A 12571-nucleotide genomic window follows, 5' to 3' on the forward strand; every position below is an offset into this window, starting at 1 on the left:
ACCACCACCGCAACACCAGTTCCCACAGGGGGAACGACCCACTGGCAGAGCGGCCCCAACGCCACTCAAACCAGTCCATGGGTCACACCTCCCCGCAGACACGGCGCCATGGCAGCAACGGACGCCGCACAGCACCACACAAGTGTGAACAGGATGTTATAGCACACTTACCATGCTCTCCCAGTCAAACTGGGAGGCTGCCATGAAAGAAAAGGCCCATGTGTAGCTAACTACTACTTATATAGGATTGGGCTGAGGGGGTGGGGAAGAGAATTATAAAACAACTTGATGCTGTCTATGTGATCTATACCATATACATAAATCTCTTCATTAATCGAAAATTAATCCTTTTCCCGGGAAAAAAAAAAAAAGGTTCTGAAATCTTGGTCTCCATTTTCTGCAGTCTGCTGTTTACTGCCTGTTAGGGAAAAGCTGTCTCTAGTAACAGAGAAACCAGAACAGCAAGGGGCCAGATTAACATTGGCGCTCCTGCTCTAGGCCCTGCCTTTGCACCCAGCAGAACAAGGGGCCCCTGGCCAGTCAGGCCACCAGTAGCCACTTTTAGACTGCTCTGCTACTTTAAGAGCAGGGCTGTTTGAGAGCTTGGCACATCTGCTGCGATGCCCTTGATGTTACCGCTGATATGTCCTTCCCTGCTGCCAGCCAAATAGGAGTGGAGCAACTGAAGAGCTGAGGAGAATGTTTACTTTTTTTTTTTAAGACCCGAGGCAAGTGCTCTCTATCACCCAAAGTGCAAACGTGTCACACAAAAAAAAGTGCACAAAGGATGTGGTCTATCGCTAAGCCCTTCTCCAACAGGAGAGAGGCCCCCCAACAAACCTACCCTTCACCTCCGGGCCAAGAGGCACCTGCCAGGATCCAGGTTCGATGCCCCTTTTTGCCGAAGCTACTAAGGGGCTGAAAATGCTCCTGGCTTCAACCTAGGCGTTAACCGAGGTATCAATCCAGGAGTCGTATACTGATGGCATTTTGACCGAAGCCAAGATACCCAGGGGTTGCAGGGAGGTGAGGAACACACACCTCCCCTAGACCACCAGGAGGGACACCCAGAAGGGCTACCGGATCCTGACAATACTGTGTACAAAAACAGACACATAAAAGTGGCACAGTGACAAACAAAAAAATTATAAATAAGTGGACGAGTGCAGATATACTGCCCGGCCATCCGGCCGGATCTATGAAAATTTCCCTGATCCTAGCCAGAAGGCCGTAATACAAAGGTTGAGTGCCAAAGGTGAAGAGTAATTGTGCAGTGCTTTCACTCAGTGAGTTATAACACCCAGTGAATTTCGGCACCTCAGGGTCACCACTCCCCGAGGCACAGAAGTACCTCGGCTCTACACCCCCAACCTCATGGCGAGACCCGGAGGAAACAGGTCACATCAGGACAGACGTCGAGCTGATTCCTCAGAACCAGCCCCGGTACACCTGCCTCCTCCATGTAGCACCCATCCCCACCAGCTCCACAAGGGTGGGACTTCTCCACCAGTATGAAACTGATAAGAAGAGATACTACACTTGATCTTAGCCAAAAGGCCGAGAAGCGAGCAATCTAGTGGGCAAGCACTCAATCAAGCGTGCAATGAAGCGAGCAAGCAAGTGATTAAACAAGCTAGCAATTAAGTGTGCATAAGCACAAGCGATCAATTATGCAAACAATTGCACAATCAAGGAAGCGATCAAATGAGCAAGCACAAAATCAAGAGTGCAATTGAAATTAAGGGAGCAAGTGCACAATCAAGTGAACAATTGAGTAATACAGCGAGCAACTAAGCAAATAAGCATGCAATAAAGCGTAGCACAAAAAGCACAAAATCAATAGAGAGCACACAAGCAATTATGCGAACTAGCACGAAATCAAGGTAGCAAGTACACAATCAAGAGAACAATTGAGCAATCCAGTGAGCAATTAAGCATGTATTCAAGCGTAAAAGCGAGCGATCAAGTGAGCAAGTACAAAATCAAGCGAGCAAACAAGGAATTATGTGAACAAGCATGCAATCAAGCATGCAATTAAACAAATAAGCTAGCAATCAAGTGTAAAAGCGAGCAAAGCAAGCATGCAATCAACAGAACAAGCACGCAATTAAGCAAACAGGTATGTAATCAAGCAAGCATGCAATCAAGCGATCAAGTGCCAAACCAAGCGGCAAACTAGCAATTATGCAAACAATCATGCAATCAAGTGAGCAAGCACACAATCAAGCAAGCAGTCAAGCATGAAATTATGCAAATTAGTGTTCAATCAAGTGTGCAGCAGAATCCTATTGCTGGCAATAGGATTCTGCTGCACAGTGTATACTGCAGAGTTTTCGAGGCGGACTTTCCACCCGGAAAATTCCCTTAAAAAATTTCCGCTCTGCATGTGGATGGCAATATCTGCATGGACCTGGCACCGACTGATTCAGTTATTGCAGGCCGCACTCAGAATCTCTGGACGTATTTCATCCATCTGGAGATTACGCAGCATGAACCCGGCCTTAGGGCATTTGTTTCTCATTAAATGGGCACTGTCATCATCTTTATTTTTTTATATGTTGTACTGGTAATGTAGTACAACATATTCCTAATATACTTTCATTTATTTTTTTATGTCTAAATAGCTTATTTTTGCCCTTGAAAATCCAGCCACTAAGGGTCTCCCTCCTAGTGGCCGGCTGTAGAGCGGCTGATGTCACCGCTGAATTCGGACTGATTCTGGATGGGCATCAGTCCAAATTCTGTCAGCCAGCGCTGGCTCCCTGCCTGTCAATCAGACAGGCAGGAGTGAATGCCGGGGAATTGTAGGACTGGTGGCAGGAAGCATGCACTGATTCACAGTGCCTCACTGATGCTCCAGGACTGTACATGATTTTTAATTTTTTTTTATCGGCCCCGGGCCTCGGCAGTGAAATCTTACACGGCAGGTCCGGTATAGCTACTATACTCCTCCTCCCTGGATAGCACATGCAGTGAAAAACAGGGAGGAGGAGACCCCGAAGCAGCCTGCCGTGCTATAGGCCGCTCATCTATGCGCACTCCTGACGGGAGCGCTGCATAGATGAGGTAAGGGGGGAAGCCGGAGGCTTCAGTGACGTCACGCCTGCTGGGTAAGACGGCTTCCTGCTCAGCCAGAGTAAGCAGAATGAGGCAGAAAAAAAAAAAAAGACTTTAACAACAAAGATGGTGGGAGCTACTCTTCAAAGATTTAATTTTGGCCTATTCTACACAATGACCCAGATGTATCAATCTGCCTGAAAAAACTATCATAGATCAGCTTTAATTTCTTAATGAGCTCTGTGAAATGAACACTGAGGAGTGATTAGATGCTATGGGCAAAACCCGAAAGGTTTTGCAACAAGCATAATTAAAAATTTGACAAAATAAAAAAATAAAAAATAAATGGTTTAAAAAAAACAGATTGTGTTAGCTAGACAACTGGCTCAGAGTATTTATAAAACAGCAGGTCTTGTACAGTGATGATACACAGTGGTTAGTAACTACAGATGAGCAAATTTTTGGAAAATCCGATTTGGCCGATACGCCAAATTTTCCCCTCAAATTTGGTTTGATCCTAATTTATTTGCAGCGAATCGCTATTACAAACGGCTAGTTCCGTTTATTAATATGTAGGGGTGTAGAACACTTTGCCTTGTCATAACATGCATAGGGAGTGTGCTGTGTTAGTGAAATAATTCTGTTAGTATGACATGCAGATTACAGGCATCACAATGACAGAGCCTGGTAATTGGAAGGAGCAAACTTTAAATCCTTTTTTGAGGACCCATTAGAAGGCAAGTCTGGTGCCATCAGCCGTGAAAATTCCAGTTTCAATAGTGTATAATTGCTGCAGTGTAAACTAGGGATCGACCGATATCGTTTTTTTAGGGCCGATACCGATAATCTGTGGAGGTTAGGGCCGATAGACGATAAGTTATACCGATATTCCGGTATAAGTTATCGGCTATTTACAACCCCCCCCACACCGCTGCAGATCATTGATTTAAAGCGGGCGCTTTAAATCAATGAACTGCAGCGGCTTTTGCGGTGCCATAGACCGCCGCCGCCACCCGCTTCTCTCCTCCTGCCTGTCCGGGGGTCCTGAGTCCTATCACTGCCACGGCCAAACCGATAATCGGTCGATCCCTATGGAAAAGTTCCTAGCCGTATCTTAAAATCGAGCTGGCGGTCCGCTGCGTATCCAGCTACCGCCTGTCCCAGCCCCTGCCTCTCAGCACACCCCCATGCTCATGACTGAGTGTCCACTTGAAAAGGGAGGGACTGCAGTACCAGCAACTTAGACAGGAGCATATTCACCTTCTGCACCGTTGGATGAGTGGGCGCATACTGCTATAAGTTGCAGCAGTGAAAAAGCTTGTACTTGTATCTTAAAATCGAGCTGACGTTCCGCTACAAGGCCAGCTACCGCCTGTCCCAGCCCCTGCCTCTCAGCACCCCCCACCCCTCATGCTTATGACTGAGTGTCCTGGGTGCCCGAAATGTTTACTTTGAAAAAATACTGTCAAACCACAAGATCAATATAACAAGATCCCATAGTGGCCCAATGAAAGAGCCTAGAGGTGGCAGCAGCACGACGAGACCATAGGGCGGCACTATGATAGAGCCTGGATGTGGCAGCAGTATGAGAAGACCATATGGTGGCACAATGACACAGTCTGGAGGTGGGAACAGTATGTAGACAACAGAGCAGCACAATTTTCGAGCAGTGTCTCAGTTTGTACTCCCTCTCAATGGTGCAGGCCTGTCCCGGGAGGGCTGCTGTGTAGATCCTGCCAGCATCAAATGCTTGTCGAAAATATCAAGCCATGCACGTGTAAGTAAGCACGGTTGGTACTGCGAAACTGTGTATCAAGCTTTGAATGTTTAATTTAACTCGTTAAGGACCCAGCCCATTTTCACCTTAAAAGGGTATTCCAGGAATTTTTTTTATTTGACTATGCTACAGTGGCTGTGAAGTTAGTGTAGTTCATAATATAGTGTCTGTACCTGTGTGTGACGGTTTTCTCACAATTCTTCTGTGATTTTCACCCCAATATTTATTTTTACCAGCATACAAAATGACTGTTGTCTCAGATTTTTCCCTTGCAATGCGGCCGAGACCTGACTCACTAGTCAGCTGATGACAGGGAGCCTGTCTGCTTCAATGGGTGGAGGGATCAATCTGCAACTAATGCAACAGCTATAGGCACCCTGATTGAAAACCGCACTGATTTGAATGGATGCAGCTCATTTATGTTTCAATGGGTGGGGTGGCTGATGTATGGGAGGGAGGAAAATGGAATTGTGGGATTTGTAGTCAAAAAAAGAAAAGTCAAACAGGAAATACTAGTTCACAAACAGCTAGCCACAGTGTTATAGTAATCTCACAACATAGCCATTTATCCCCAAGACAAGCGCAGATCTTTCTTAAGCATGTCCATTACTGTCTGCCAGGTAGGTACTAAAATCCCCTTATGCTGGATAACCCCTTTAAGGACTCAAGCATTTTTTGCAAATCTGACCCCTGTCCCTTTAAGCATTAATAACTCTGGGATGCTTTTACTTATGAATTTGATTCTGAGATTGTTTTTTTGTGACATATTCTACTTTATGTTAGTGGTAAATTTGACGATACTTGCATAATTTTTTGGTGAAAAATTACTAAATTTGATGAAAAATTTGAAAAATTTGCATTTTTATTACTTTGAAACTCTCTGCTTATAAGGAAAATTGACATCCAAAATAAATTATATATTGATTCACATAAACAATATGTCTACTTTATGTTTGCATCATAAAGTTGACAAGTTTTTACTCTTGGAAGACATCAAAGGGCTTCAAAGTTTATCACCAATTTTCCACAAAATTTTAAAAATCGGAATAGGAGTTCAGTTTTGAAGTGGATTTGAAGGGCCTTCATATTAGAAATACCCCATAAATGACCCCATTATAAAAACTGAACCCTCAAAGTATACAAGATGACATTCAGAAAGTTTGTTAACCCTTTAGGTGTTTCACAGGAATAGCAGCAAAGTGAAGGAGAAAATTCAAAATCTCAATTTTTTACACTAACATGTTCTTGTAGACTCTTTACAAGAGGTGAAAAGAGAAAATGCCCCACAAAATGTGTAACCCAAATTCTCTTGAGTAAGGAAATACAAAAACATAAAGACAAAAGCATAAAGACAAAAACATAAAGTAGTGCTCTGTGGGTGCACAGAAGCGAAGGGAGAGTTAATTTTGCTGAAATGGTTTTTGTGGGGCATGTAGCATTTAGGAAGCCTCTACGGTGTCAGGACAGCAAAAAAAAAAAAAAAAAAAAAAAACATGGCATAGTATTTTGGAAACTACACCCCTCATGGCACGTAACAAGGGGTACAGTGAGCCTTAACACCCCACAGGTGTTTGATGACTTTTCGGTAAAGTCAGATGTGTAAAAAAAAAAAAAAAAAATTCACAAAAAATCTTTTTTTCCCCCAAATTTACCATTTTTACAAGAGGTAATAGAAGAAAATGCCCCCCAAACGTTGTAACCCCATTTCTTCTGGGTATGGAAACACCCCATGTGTGGACATAAATGGTGAATTATACTCACTGATAATTGTATTTCCTGGAAGTCTCCATGACAGCACCCCGAGATTGCACCTGCCTAATTGGGACAGGAAAAACACCTGAGAGTTTAAAACCCCACCCCTTCCTCTCCATTCCCAGTGTATTATAAAGAACACCGAGTAGAAAGGAAAAGTGATCACCGAATGACCAAACCAGAAAGAAAAACCAAAGGGTGGGTATTATGGGTGCTGTCATGGAGACTTCCAGGAAATACAATTATCGGTGAGTATAATTCACCATTTCCCAAGTCGTCTCCATGACAGCACCCGTAGATAATACCAAAGAATAGTATTCAGGGAGGGACCACAGCACTCAAGACTTTGCGTCTGAACGCCATGTCCTGATTAGAAAGAACATCTAATCTATAATGCTTGGAAACGTATGTACATTTTTCCAAGTGGCTGCACGACAAATCTGCTCCACAGAAGCAGATGCTCTCTCTGCCCATGAAGAAGAGACCGCACGGGTAGAATGAGCCTTTAATTCAAGAGGGGGATTTTTTCCCTTTGACGAATAGGCGTCTGAGATGGCCATACAGATCCATCTCGCAATAGAACTCTTGGAAGCCTTTTTCCCTTTGTTAGGACCTGCAAACTGGAGAAAAAGGTTCTAGTCTTTCCTCCAGGGACGGGAGGATTCAACATTTTGTATTACTGCTCTCCTTACATCTAAACAGTTGAATGATCTTTCTTGATCATTCTCAGGGGCTGAGCAGAAGGAAGGAATAACAATATCCAGGGATCTATGAAAAGATGAAGATACTTTTGGTACAAATTTAGGGTCTAATTTGAGAATGATTCTATCATCTCTGACTATAAAAAAAAGGCTGTCAAGTAGAGAGCCAGAATCTCACTGACTCTACGTGCAGATGTTATTGCTACCAAAAATACAGTTTTTAAGGTAAGTAATTTGATAGAGATGGACTCTATTGGCTCAAAGGGAGCTTCAGTAAGGGCCTCAAGGACTACATTAAGGATCCACAGAGGGTAGAGGTTTGTAATCCTAGGCCTACGTTTCTCAGAGGCTTTAATAAACCTAGACACCCAACAATCATCTCCTAATTTCATTTGGAAAAGAGCACTGAGGGATGAAACCTGCACCTTTAAGGTGTTTGGAGAAAAACCTAAGTCAAAACCATCTTGCAGAAAATTAAGTATCTGAGGAATGTTAGGGGATTCAAGTGAAAAGGAAGACCCACACCAGAAAACATATTTTTGCCCAAACCTTAGAATAATTTTTACAGGTGGAAGACTTGCGACTGGCTAGTAGGGTGTAAATTACTCTTTCAGACAAAAACCTTTTCTTTCTAGTAGGAGCTTCTCAGTTTCCAGGCCACTAAGCTGAGGGTATGAACCTGACTGTGCTGGACTGGACCTTGGGGTAGTAGATCTGGATTAGGAGGAAACCGCATTGGATCTTCCACACTCAGATTTTAGAAGAGTAAATCAACTTCTTTTGGGCCAAAAGGGGGTGATGAGGATTAACGTGCAAGAGTGGATCATCAGCTTGTGTAGTACTCTGGGTATTAGGACTATTGGAGGGAAGGCATATCCCAGGCTGAAAGACCATTCCTGCACTAGAGCATCCACTGCCACTAGAGAGTCTCTGGGATTCAGAGAGAAGAAACTGCTCACTTTGCGCTTCTTCCTGCTGGCAAACAGGTCTATCTGGGGTAAACCCCCAGGCGTTGACTATTGACGAAAAAGCCCAGTCGGCTAACGTCCATTCCCTCGGATCTATAAAGTGTAGACTTAGAAAGTCTGCTCTGATGTTCCATATCCCCCTGAGATGAACTGCTGAGGTAGAAAGTACATTCTGTTCTGCTGAACAGAATATTTGACCTGAGACTGACTGTAGGGCTGAGTGGCGAGGCCCCCCTTGATGACGAATGAACGCCACCGCGGTATGTGTTGTCTGAGTAAATGAGGACGTGTCTGTCTTTTCAATAAAGTTTCAAGTCCTGTAGAGCCATCCAGATGGCTAACAACTCTTTCAGATTCCCTGACCTGTTCGCTAGAGCGGGACTCCATCTCCCTTGTACCGAAAGCTTTTCTGAGTGGGCTCCTCAACCATGAGCGCTGGCATCCGTGGTAATGATCCTGGGGTCTGTTTGATGCCAGTGCCCTTTACAAGATCTTGGAGGGAACCCACCATCTTAGCTGGGTCTTTAATTCCAATGGAAGATAAATTTTTGTCTAAGGAGGTTTGCTTTTTGTCAGATACCCCTAGAATCCACTTCTGGAGGGGTCTGGAGTGGTACTGAGCCCAAGCCACCATCGGGATTGAAGATGTTAACAATCCTAGGACCGACATGGCAAATCTTAGAGTACAACTTTTGAAAGTAAGAAGTAGATGAATCTGATCCTGTATCTTTTGGATCTTTTCTCTGGCAAGAGAGGACTGTTGGGCTACTGAATCCAAGAATATTCCTAAAAAGACCTTCCTGCAACTTGGTAGCAAGTCGGATATCTCTAGGTTCAAGATCCAGCCGAGATCCTGAAGGGCCTGAGCCGTTCTTTTTATATGTTCTTTTAGGTAAAGAACAGAGTCCACCACAATCAACATGCGGTCCAAATAAGGTATTACCAGAATTTTCTCCTTTCTGAGAACTGCCACCAACACCACTATCACTTTTGTGAAATTGCGGGGGCCGAGGAGAGCCCTAAGGGCAGACAAACAAATTGAAAATGGCGGATTCTTCCGTCCCACTGGACGGCAAATCTTAGAAAGGGTTGTGAGTCTATGTGGATAGGGAGGTGGTAATACGCGTCCCTGAGATCTATTGTGGCCATGACTGCACTGTCTTTTATGAGATGAATGGCTGACCTCACTGTCTCCATCCTGAATTTCCTGTATGTAACTAATCTGTTTAAGGGTTTCAGAATGATGATAGTCCTGAATTTCCCATTTGGCTTCTTGATTAGACACAGATGGGAAAAATGACCTGAACCTCTCTGGTTTCTTGGGACCTCTATGACCGCCCCTAAACCCAATAGATTCTGGACCCCATGAATGATTAGGACTAGGGAACCTGGGGATTTGGTTATCACAAATCTTTGGGGAGGGGGAGAGAAGAACTCTACCCTGTAACCCTCTTGGATTATGTTGACTATCCAAGGGTTGGGAATCATTGATTCCCAAATGTGGGTGAAGGATGACAATCTCGCCCCTACCGAAATGGTTTACCTCCACCAGCGCTAGACTGGTTGGGGTTAAAAAGAAGCCTCTCCCTCTACCTCCTTTTCCATAGGAACAACAGCCTGTTTTGCCCTTACCTCCATAGGGCTGATTAGTTTGAAAAAAGAGGCGAAAAGGGGGTCTTTTTGGTTGAGCTTTCTCTTTGGGAAACCTTTTTATTGTCCGAGGCTTTAGCCAGGATATTATCTAAGTCAGCTCCAAAAACAAATTGTCCATGAAATGGAAGGACGGCCAATTATTTTTTGGAGTTAACATCCTCTGTCCAGGATTTTAACCAGAGCACCCTTCTTCAAATATTTGACAGGAAAGCAGTGCAGGCAGATAATCTGACAGATTCTGCAGATGCATCTGCAAGAAAATTGGTAGCCTTTTTAAGAATAGGGAGACTTGCAATTATATCCTCTTAAGGGGTATCGCCCTCTAAGTGTAGCTGAAGTTGGTCAATCAACACACCCGAGGTTCTAGCTACACAAGTGGAGCTACATTAGTCATTAATGATCTTATGAATGTTCGGATGAACAGGGAAGGAGAGAGATTACAGTCACCTAGGCCTCCGAATAACTCATCCTGAATGGTTTTAACCTCTTATACCTCCTCAAGGTTAAGGGTGGCTCTAACCGCTTTAATAAGTTCCTCAATGTCCTCCGGATTAAACAGAATTTTTTTTTTTTTTTTTTATGAAAAAGCTATCTGATTGGTTGCTATGGGCAACTCAGCAGCTTTTCCAGGAAAGTAGAGTTTAACCATAACACTGTAACACTCTGTCCCACCTCGGCACTCGAACCAATGGTGGTCTCCCATTCCACTGTGCTGCCAAGACGGTCCTGCTTATCTTACTGTTTTACATGTCTACACATTCACCCTCCTAAATATCCTGATGAGACATATTATCATCAGAGTCGGAGAAAGAGATCATTTTAGTTTTTTGATTGGATCTTTTGAGATCCAGACGGAACGGCCTGACTTAAAGAAGAGGATTTAAAAGCCTGGATTTCAGACTGAATCATAAATCTAATATCTTTCATAGTATCAGGAGTTTCCTCCGAGACTAAATTGGCAACACATTTTTTGCATAACTGTATTTTTGAAGACAACTGAGGTTCCTTATTACAGATTACACATTTTCTACGGAAATCAAAGGAGTATCCCTTTCTCCATATATAAAAGGGAGGAAAGGATCAGACACTAATTCTGAAGATAGGCCAGGGTATAAACCCTATAGGCCCTCATTACTCACGGTTACTCTGATCTGCACGGGTTCAACCTGAGCGGCTCTGACTGGTGTAGACATACTGGAAAAAACAACTGTAGCAGCAGAAATTGCTTCGGCTGTGACAGATAGCACAATATATCCTGTGGTGGGTAACAGGACATGGCAACTTCAGTGCTGTAGCTGGTCCCTGCGACATCGTGCTTCGGTAGCGGAGCTGTATACATGGGGATTTTTGAAATCCCCGCTTCACTTCCGGCCAGGTGTGACGTCAGACGCCATACACGAGGCCAGATGTGCGCTCCGGAGGACTCCTATGTCACCGGGCACGGGACCGGAAGGCAGGACCTGAGAACCGCGATCCGGGCCCCTATCGCGTCTCCCCTGCATAAGCCCACCTGGGTGCCGCAAGGGGAGACAGAAAAAAGAAAAATCATCTTAATCTCGGACGGGAACCGCCAGTATAAAATAGGTATTTAGCAGAAGAGAGCTCTCCTGCACTCTCAGAGGTCCCTTCCCTAATCGAGACAGGAAAAACACTGGGAATGGAGAGAAAGGGGTGGGGTTTTAAACTCTCAGGTGTTTTTCCTGTCCCAATTAGGCAGGTGCAATCTCCGGGTGCTGTCATGGAGACGACTTGGGAAAGTGCTCTGCATGCACACTGCAATGCTCAGAAGAGAAGGACAAAAACATAAAGGGCTCTGTGGGTGCACAGAAGCGAAGGCTCAGAACCGAAGGAGCGACAATGGGATTTTGGAGAGTTAATTTTGCTGAAATGGTTTTTGGAGGGCATGTCTCATTCAGGAAGCCTCTGTGGTGCCAGAACAGCAAAAAAAATAAACCACATGGCATAATATTTTGGAAACTACACCCCTCAAGGCACGTAACAAGGGGTACAGTGAGCCTTAACACCCCACAGGTGTTTGACGACTTTTCGTTAAAGTCGGATGTATAAATGAAATGTTTTTTTCACTAAAATGCAGTTTTTTCCCCAAATTTACCATTTTTACAAGAGCTAAGAAGAGAAAATCCCCCTCAAAATTTGTATGGAAATACCCCATATGTGGATGTAAAGTGCTCTGTGGGCGAACTACAATGCTCAAAAGAGGAGTAGCGCCCTCCCACATGATCCTATTTCAGAAAATACACCCCTCAAAGAATGTAATAAGGGGTGCAGTGATCATTTACACCCCACTGGCATTTGACAGACGTTTGGAACAGTGGGCTGTGCAATTGAAAAATAAAATTTTTCATTTTCATGGACCACAAAAAAAATCTGTCAGACAGCAGTGGGCGTAAATGCTCACTGAACCCCTTGTTACATTCCGTGAGGGGAACAAATTCTCTATCCAAAAGCTCAATGGCGCTCCTCCTCTTCTGAGCATTGTAGTTTGCCTGCAGAGCACTTTACATCCACACATGGGGTATTTCCATACTCGGGAGAGATGGGGTTACAAATTATGGGGGGCAATTTCTTATACTACCCCTTGTAAAAATAAAAAAAACTGGGGAAAAGCAGCATTTTAGTGATAAAAAATTTTTTTTCCATCT

The 12571-nt window shown here is 44.1% G+C and overlaps 1 pseudogene; it reads right to left on the bottom strand.

Moving 5' to 3' along the window:
• Positions 1 to 1487: 1487 nt before the first annotated feature.
• On the bottom strand, positions 1488 to 1569 carry LOC130359810 (U2 spliceosomal RNA; annotated as a pseudogene).
• Positions 1570 to 12571: the final 11002 nt, after the last annotated feature.

The sequence above is a fragment of the Hyla sarda genome, chromosome 2 (genome assembly GCF_029499605.1).
Source record: "Hyla sarda isolate aHylSar1 chromosome 2, aHylSar1.hap1, whole genome shotgun sequence".
Classification (NCBI taxonomy): domain Eukaryota; kingdom Metazoa; phylum Chordata; class Amphibia; order Anura; family Hylidae; genus Hyla; species Hyla sarda.